Genomic DNA, 8989 nt, shown 5'->3' with positions numbered 1-8989 from the left:
CAGCCCTCAATCTCGCCACCCAATCTCTTATCTTAGACCAGGAATTGCTTGGTTAGGGGCCATTTACAGAAAATAATTGCTGATTTCTGTCTTAGGGAGCTAGGCACCTTCTAGATAGCAAGCTATGGTAGATTAGGAGACCCTTGGTCCTTATTATTCTGAAAAGAGGACCCACAGGAATACACTAGTGTGAGTGTGTGTGTGTAAGGGTGGATGTGAGTGGGTACACATGCACGCACACCTCTGGGTGTGGAGAGTAATCACAGTTGGACCTGCTCATAAGGGCTGATCCAGCTGTCGGCCAGTTCCTGCAGGGTACTGTACCTCCGCTCGAACTCCTCCTTGCTGCAGTCCTGCAAGAGCCGACCTACCTCCTCAGTGAGGTGAGTCATTGCCAAGTGCTTGTCCAGAGTCTTATTCCACTTGCTGCCCAGGATGCTGTCTAAACTGCTGGCACAGCCTGTCACCCATTGAGCAGGCAGCATGTTGGGCTGGAGCACCTGGTGGCAGGCACTGAGCATGGCTAGGATGTGGCGGCAGGGCAGGTAGAAGGCCTGGTTAAAGTAGCAGTGGCAGCTGGCCGGGGCTGGGGTTGCACCTTGTGAGTGTCTTCCAGGGTCTGTATATTCATCGTTTCTGAGGCAGAGCGGATGGGATTTGTGGATTTCTGGACCACAGCAAGCTTGCCCAGGCAGAGCTGGGCTGCTGGTGCTGTGCAAATGGCATTGAGGGAGTGCTGGATGAGGGATTCTACTAACTGCTCCTTTTTGGAGCTCTTAGGGCTGGCATCTGAAGGGGTAAAACTGTCCTGGGGACTCAGGCCCGCGTTAAAGCTTCCCTTGTTTCCAGAGTTCTGCTGCATGTATTGGAACAGAGAGGACAAGCCTTGTTTCTCAGATGGGGTGGTGTCAAAGAATTGGCTGAGGATGTAAGCGGTGACCTAGAGGCTGTGGAAGTAGTGGCTGCTCTCGGCTTGGCTTCTCCATCAGTGGGCCAGCCAGATGCAGTCATTAAGCAGCCTTTGTGCAACCCTAAGGCAGCTTGGCCAGGGGGGTGCAGTTGTTCATGAGTTCATATAGCTTTCTCAGGTTGCCTTCTATGGCTGAGCACATCATGCTCTGCAGTGAAGTCAGGAGCACCCTTTCCACGGGCCATTAGAGAGATAGTTGATAGAACTTGCCCTGGAGAACTTACAAATGTGGAAGGCTGAGAGCAGGACCTCAGCTGTGGGAAACTCCATGGTTAGGGTTGGCAGGGGTAGAAAGTAGGGATCCACCAGGATAGTACAGACTCTTTCCCATGCTGGGTTAAACTTCTTAACACCTGGAACATCTGGGCAAAGCCTTCAGCATCCTCCTTGGCAGGGATGGCAAAGTAGACTGCCAGGGCAAAATGACCCTCTAGCTGTACCTGAGGTCTATCCACCAGGAAGGTATATAAGACCTTTCTCCTTGAGTTATAGGTCCGGTGAATAAATAAGATCTCAGGGAAATGGGCAAAGACACCCTGCATAAAGTAGCTCTGGAAGTTGAAGGTATCTAACTGGGCAGTCTTGGTAACCTGATGCAGCAACACAGGTGGGCTTGAGTTCTTAATCAGAAGCCCTTTCATCATTGTCAGGGACATGGGGGAGATGGAAGCTGGCTAAATGGTGAGATCAAAATACTTTCTCTGTGAGGCTGCTGTCCAGGAGGCTTTGAGTCTCTCAAGCTTCAAATAAGCTGAGGCTTGAGGCTATACTGTAGTTCCCAGATGTTTTCCCAAAGATGGGTCACAGTGATCAGCTGCTTCACACCTCCACCCCTTCAGAAATCACTCACCCACAGCCCTGGGGGGCTCCATGGCCATTTCTCTCTATTTGACCCTGAAGACCAAGTTTTTGAACACTTCCAAATGCCTCAAAGAGGCAGAGAAGTGGAGAGCAAAAACTAATTATTACCTGAGAAAGTTGTGGGACCACTCCAAAAGAGCAAACATTCATCTGATAGGAATTCCTGAAGGAGAAGAGGATGGTCCTAAAGGCACAGATGCCCATACCAAGACATAATGGAGGTGAATTCCCCAAACATGCAAGAGATAGAGAAATTCATATAGTACATAGTTTCAGAACCCCTGCAAGACTCAATACATATAATGCATCTCCTAGACACATTCTAATTAACTTTGTCAAAGTTAACATGAAGGAGAAAATTCTTCAAGCAGCCAGTAATAAGAAAAGCATTACCTACAAAGGCATAAATATCAGAATGACTACAGATCTCTCAGCCTAAACGTTTCAAGCCAGAAGAGAATGGTCATCGACCTTCAATATCCTAAAATAAAACAACTTTCAGCCTAGGATCCTATATCCAGCTAAACTGAGTTTCATTTGTGATGGAGAAATCAAATACTTTAATGACATACACATGTTAAGGAAATTTGCCATAACTAAACCAGCTCTCCAGGATATTCTCAGACCCATCCTGCACAATGACCAGAACAATGCTCTACCACCAAAGTAAGCTCACTCAGAAATTTTTGAACAAAACCCAACTTCCACAATGGTGAAAGTATTAAATATATTTACTGGACATTCGAAAAACATGACAGCCAAGACACTACTAGGCTTATCAATACTCTCAATTAATGTGAATGGTTTAAATTGTCCTCTAAAGAGGCACAGATTGGCTGACTAAATACATAAACTGAGACCAGATATCTGCTGAATACAATAATCTCATCTTACCTTAAAGGATAAATATAGACTCAGGATGAAGGGATGGACATGTATAATACAGGCAAATGGAAATCAGAAAAAAACAGAGGTTGCAATTTTATTTGCAGATACAATTGGCTTTAAACCAACAAAGATAAAGAAAGATAAGGATGGTCACTACATATTTGTCAAGGGGAACACCCAACATGAAGAGATTTTGATAATTAACATTGATGCACCCTGCCAGAATGCTCCTCAATTTATAAAGCAAATCTTAATGGATATGAACAACTTGATATCTTCCTGCACTATAATAATTGGAGATCTTAATACCCCTTTGACAGTTTTGGATAGATCCTCCAAGAAGAACAAAACAAAGAAACATTAGACTTAAACCTGACCCTAGAACAAATGGACTTAGCAGATCTCTACAGAACATTTCATCCTAATAAAACTGAATATACATTCTTCTCATCAGCCCAAGGATCATCCTCCAAAATTTATTCTATCTTAGGACACAAGTCTAACCTCAGCAAATTTAAAAGAACAGAAATTATTCCTTGTATCTTCTTGGACCATCATGGAATAAAAGTTGAACTCAATAGCAATAGGAATCTTCATACTCGAACAAAGTCATGGAAACTAAATAATCTTAGGCTGAATAATAGCTGGATCAAAGACAAGATTAAGAAGGAGATCACCAAATTTTTGGAACAAAATGATAATGAAGACACAAACTATCAAAACCTGTGGGATACTGCAAAGGCAGTCCTAAGGGGGAAATTTATACCCTTGGACACCTACATGAAGAAAACAGAAAGAGAGAAAGCTAACAACTTAATGGGTCATCTCAAGCAACAGGAAAAGGAAGAATATTCCAACCCCAAACCCAGCAGAAGAAAAGAAATAACCAATAGGGCAGAATTAAATGAAATTGAAAAAAAAAAAAAAGAATCATTCAGAAGATCAACAAAACAAAAAGTTGGTTTTTTGAAAAGATTAACAAAATTGATAAACCTTTGGCCAACCTAACCAAAAACAGGAAGGTAAAATCTCTAATATAGTCTATCAGAAAAAGTAAAGGAGAAATAACAACAGGCACCTCAGAAATACAAAAAAATCCTTGATGGTTACTACAAAAAAATTCTTTTCAGAAATATGAAAATCTTGATGAGATGGACCAATACCTAGAAGCCCACCACCATCCTAGATTCAGCAAGAAAGAATTAAAAATTCTGGGCTTGGCACCCATAACTCAACAATTAGGGCACTGGCCATATATGCCAGGGATTATGGGTTTGAACTGGGCCTGGGCCTGTCAAAAAATAATGACATCTGCAACAACAACAACAAAAAATAGCCAGGTGTTGGGATGGATGCTTGTAGTCCCAGCTACTTGGGAAGCTGAGACAAGAGAACCACTTAAGCCCAAGAGTTTCAGGTTGCTGTGAGCAGTGATGCCATGGCACTACTACCAAAGGGCAACATGTAAGACTCTGTCTCAAAAAAAAAAAAAAAAGAAAGAAAGAAAGAAAAGAAATTCTGAATAGACCCATTTCAAGCACAGAAATAGCATTAACTGTACGAAATCTCCCAAAAAAGAAAAGTCCAAACCAGATGGCTCCAAATCCAAATTCAATCAAACTGTTATAGAGGAACTAGTACCTATATTATGCAACATTTTCCAAAGCATAAGAAAAAAAGGAATACTTCCCAACACATTCTATGAAGCCAATATCACCCTAATCACAAAACCAGGAAAGGATCCAACAAAGAAAGAAAATTATAGACCAATATCATTAATGAATATTGATGCAAAAATATTCAATAAGATCATAGCAAACAGAATTCAACAGCACTTCAAAAAAATTATACACTATGATCAAGTTTTCCTTATTCCAGGGTTATAGGGTTGGTTCAACATACACAAATCAACATATGCAAAGTAAATATAATACGTCACATAACTAAAATGAAAAACAAAGGCCATACGATTCTCTCAATTGATGCAGAAAAAGCTTTTGACAATATCCAGCATCCTTTCATGATCAGAACGCTTAAGAAAATAGGCATAGAAGGGACATTTCTTAAACTGATAGAGGCTATATACAGCAAACACACAGCCAATATCATATTATATGGAGTAAAATTAAAAACATTTCCACTTAGATCTGTAACTAGACAAGAATGCCCACTGTCTCCACTGCTATTCAACATAGTAATGGAAGTCTTAGCCATCGCAATCAGAGAACGCTATCAAGGGTATCAAAATAGGGTCAGAGGAGATCAAAGTCTCACTCTTCACTGATGATGTGATCCTATACCTGGAAAACTCCAGGGACTCAACTACAAAACTCTTAGAAGTGATCAAGGAATGCAGCAGCATCTCAGCATACAAAATCAATACTTACAAATCAGTAGCTTTTATGTACACCAACAATAGTCAAGCTGAAAATAAAGCCAAGGACTCTATTCCTTTTACAGTCATGCCAAAGAAGATGAAATATCTGGGAATTTACCTAACAAAGTGCATGAAACATCTCTATAAAGAGAATTATGGAACTCTGAGAAAAGAAATAGGTGAAGATGTTAACAAATGGAAAAACATACCATGCTCATGGCTGGGAAGAATCAACATTGTTAAAATGTCTATACTACCCAAAGCAATCTACAGATTTAATGCAATCCCTATTAAAGCAACACTGTCATATTAAAGAGCTTGAAAAAATAGTGCTTTGTTTTATTTGGAATCAGAAAAAAACTCGAATATCCGATACATTACTCAGAAATAAAAACAAATCAGGAGGTATCATGTTGCCAGACTTCAGGCTTTACTATAAATCTATAGTATATTTGATATTTTTGTGCCAGAATGGTACTGGCACAAAAACTGAGATGCAGATTTATGGAACAGGATAGATAACCAAGAGATGAACCCAGCCGCTTATCGTCATTTGATCTTTGATAAGCCTATAAAAAACATTCAGTGGGGGAAAGACTCCCTATTTAACAAATGGTGCTGGTAAACTGGCTGGCGACTGGTAGAAGACTGAAACTGGACCCCCACCTTTCACCATTAACAAAAATTGATTCTCACTGGATAAAAGATTTAAACTTAAGAAATGAAACTATAAAAATACTAGAAGAGAGTGCAGGGAAAACGCTTGAAGAAATCGACCTGGAAGAATACTTTATGAGGAGGACCGCCCCCCCTTGCCGGGGCAATTGAAGCAACACCAAAAATACCTTACTGGGATCTGATCAAACTAAAAAGCTTTTGCACAGCCAAGAGCACAGAAAGTAGAGTAAACAAACAACCTTCAGAATGGTAGATTTTTTCAGGTTATGCTTCCAGACAAAGGTCTGATAACTAGAATCGACAGAGAACTCAGAATAATCAATAAGAAAAGAAAAAATAACCCCATATCTATGTGGGCAAGAGACTTAAACAGAAACTTCTCTGAAGAAGACAGGTACACAGCCTATAAACACATGAAAAAATTCTCATCATCATTAATCATCAGAGAAATGCAAATCAAAACCACTTTGAAATATCAATTAACTCCCATAAGATTGGTCCACATAACAAAATCCTCACACTACAGATGTTGGTGTGGATGCAGAAAGAAGGGAAAACTTGTACGCTTCTGGTGGGAATGCGAGCTAATATGAAAGAAGTTCGGAAAGAAGTTTGGCAAACACTCAAGGAACTAAAAGTAGACCTACTGTTTGATCCTACAATTCCTCTACTAGGTATATACCCAGATGATCAAAAATCATTTTACAACAAAGACATTTGTACCGGAATGTTTATTGCAGCCAAATTCATAATTGCCAAGACATGGAACAGTCCAGGTGCCCCCAAACCCATGAATGGATTAACAAATTGTGGTATATATACACCATGGAATACTATGCAGACATAAAAAAGATGGTGACTTCACATCTTTTATATTTATGTGGATGGAGCTGGAACACATTCTTCTTAGCAAAGTATCTCAAGAATGGAAAAAAAGTATCCAATGTACTCAATACCACTATGAAATCAATATATAATCACCTACACATTCATATGAATGGTAAAACATTATTATAGTCCAGAAAGTAGAAGGGAAGAGGAGAGAGAGGGGAGGGGAGGGGAGAGGCGGGAAAAGGGAGGGCATTTGGGATGACCAACTAATGTGCGTGATGCAATGGTACATTTAAAAACTATTAAGAAAAGAATATAATTGTGATGGATGTGTTAATCAGTGCAATGTAAGCATTTCACCTTGTATATCAAATCAGTACACTGAACCCCATAAATGCATCAATGTACGCAGTTATGATTTAATTTTAAAAAGATGTGTGTGAATTTTGGGCATCGATGTGTCCTAATGCAATCAAAATGTGTTGGGGACATTGATAGTTTTATATCATGTTATTTGTAGGATGCTATTTAAGACTTAGTTATAAATTTAAAAATATGATTTAGCTATTAAAAAACATAAAATGCTATGTTCTCCCAGAGGTATCCTGGCTACCAGATGAAACATAGGGACTACCCATATTCCAGTTTGGGGAACAGGAACTGCAGGGCTCAGGTGACTCAGGAGTTCTGCAAATAAATTTGCTTGATACCCTGAGGCCCAAGAGCTTCAGCCATATGACTGCCTAGACATATCCAAATACTGAAGACCCTAAGCATACATACCCATACCCACACACAGAGTCATTCTCTCCCCAACCTCCCCGGCTCCCATACGCCTGGACAATGAGCTGCTCTGTGGAGCTGACCTCTCCCCCCTACTCCACCTTGGGCTTCTTACTGGGAAAGCAGTAAGGCACCCCCTATACAAGGTGCTGCATGGTTAGCAGGGTGAATCCCAGGGACAGACTGGAGTGAGGGATGGTCTGGGTGGGTCAGGAATTTTGAAAACTCTGAAGCTAATCACCCAATTCAAAAAAGTCATCTCAGGGGCAGCGCCTGTGGTTCAAGGAGTAAGGCACTGGCCCCATATACCAGGGGTGGTGGGTTCATGCCCCAACCCAGCCAAAACTGCAAAAAAAAAAAAAAAAAGGAAAGAAAGAAATCTCAGATCCTCTATGGTTCAGCTTTTCCTTCCTGTCACATAAGGAAGGGCATGGGGGTTTCAATTGGAATGGGGTACAGAAAATTCCAATAAAACCCAGTAATAAGCCCCTGGGGAGAATGTCTACCCAGTGTTCTTAAAGCCTAGCACCCGGACCCCCTGCTTCAAGCCCAGAGCTTGAGAGGCTCCTCAGCCATCCCCCAGCATTTCCTGTCTCCACAGAGTGCCGAGTTCTCAGGGTCTAAGCCCCGGTCCCTTCTCTGGCCTCTAAGCCTGGGTTCCTGGTACTGTGATTCCCTCCCTGCTGTTCTCTGTATCATCCTCACAAGTAAAGGCCGAGTCTTGGCCTCCTAAGACCCAAAGCGGACACCCTGAGGATCTGGGAGGTGTAGACAGTCCCAAGCTGCGTCCACCTGCGAGCTGTAGAGGTCTGTCAAGGTACCAGAGTGAGTCAGGGCTGGGAAGAGACTCTGGCAGGCAGCGGGCCAGGATCTTCACTTGTCCCCTTGTCCCCTCGTCCCCTTGCTGATTTCCGAAGCCAGACACTCAGTTCTGGAAGAAAACCGAAGCTGAGAGAGGAAGAACTCTTGTTAAGACTCGGATGTCAGGAGTGAGCCACGCAGGAAACACATTTTCTGGGGACCTGGGATAGCCAGTCCTACGACCCAACAGGTTCTTTTGCCTTGTAGGGCTGCCAGGTGTAGTTTTTATTGGCCCCACAGAGCTGAAGATACCAGACTCCGAGACTAGGAAGTGTCCGGAGTGCACAGACACATTACCCTATGGCTCAGGGAAGGTGAGGGCACTAAGAGCCAGAAGCAGCCCAGGTCCAGAGTCATCTGTTGTGCAGTAGGGACACTCGCGGGTTCCAGCCTCACCCTCGAAGAAACGTTCCAAGCAGTCCAGGTTTAGCACAGAAGCATTTGAAGCCGACACTTCGTCCTGGTTAAATTTGCGCCTGGCAACGCTATCACCCCAGCCTACGCTGAGTGTGCGCTGAAAGACACAGTCTGCGCGCCTCCATCGCTGCGGGGGGCGGGGGGGACGGGGAGTTGGGGACAAATTACTGAGCATCCTCGCCCTGCTTCGCAGCCCGCGGTCTCCCGGCTTCACGCTGGGTCTTCAGTGGTGCCTGGACGCTCTAGATTGCTCCATCTTGGAGCCATGCACCTGATCCGACCTCCCAGAGCTAACTCCCTCCACACCGCGCACACTCACTTCA

At 42.7% G+C, this 8989-nt stretch overlaps 1 pseudogene; it reads right to left on the bottom strand.

Moving 5' to 3' along the window:
- Window positions 1-260: 260 nt before the first annotated feature.
- On the bottom strand, window positions 261-1704 carry LOC128568363 (zinc finger SWIM domain-containing protein 1-like; annotated as a pseudogene).
- Window positions 1705-8989: the final 7285 nt, after the last annotated feature.

This window comes from Nycticebus coucang, chromosome 17, assembly GCF_027406575.1.
Source record: "Nycticebus coucang isolate mNycCou1 chromosome 17, mNycCou1.pri, whole genome shotgun sequence".
NCBI classification, from domain to species: domain Eukaryota; kingdom Metazoa; phylum Chordata; class Mammalia; order Primates; family Lorisidae; genus Nycticebus; species Nycticebus coucang.
Note: the sequence above shows the minus strand (reverse complement) of the source record. Positions and strands in the feature narration are given on the sequence as shown.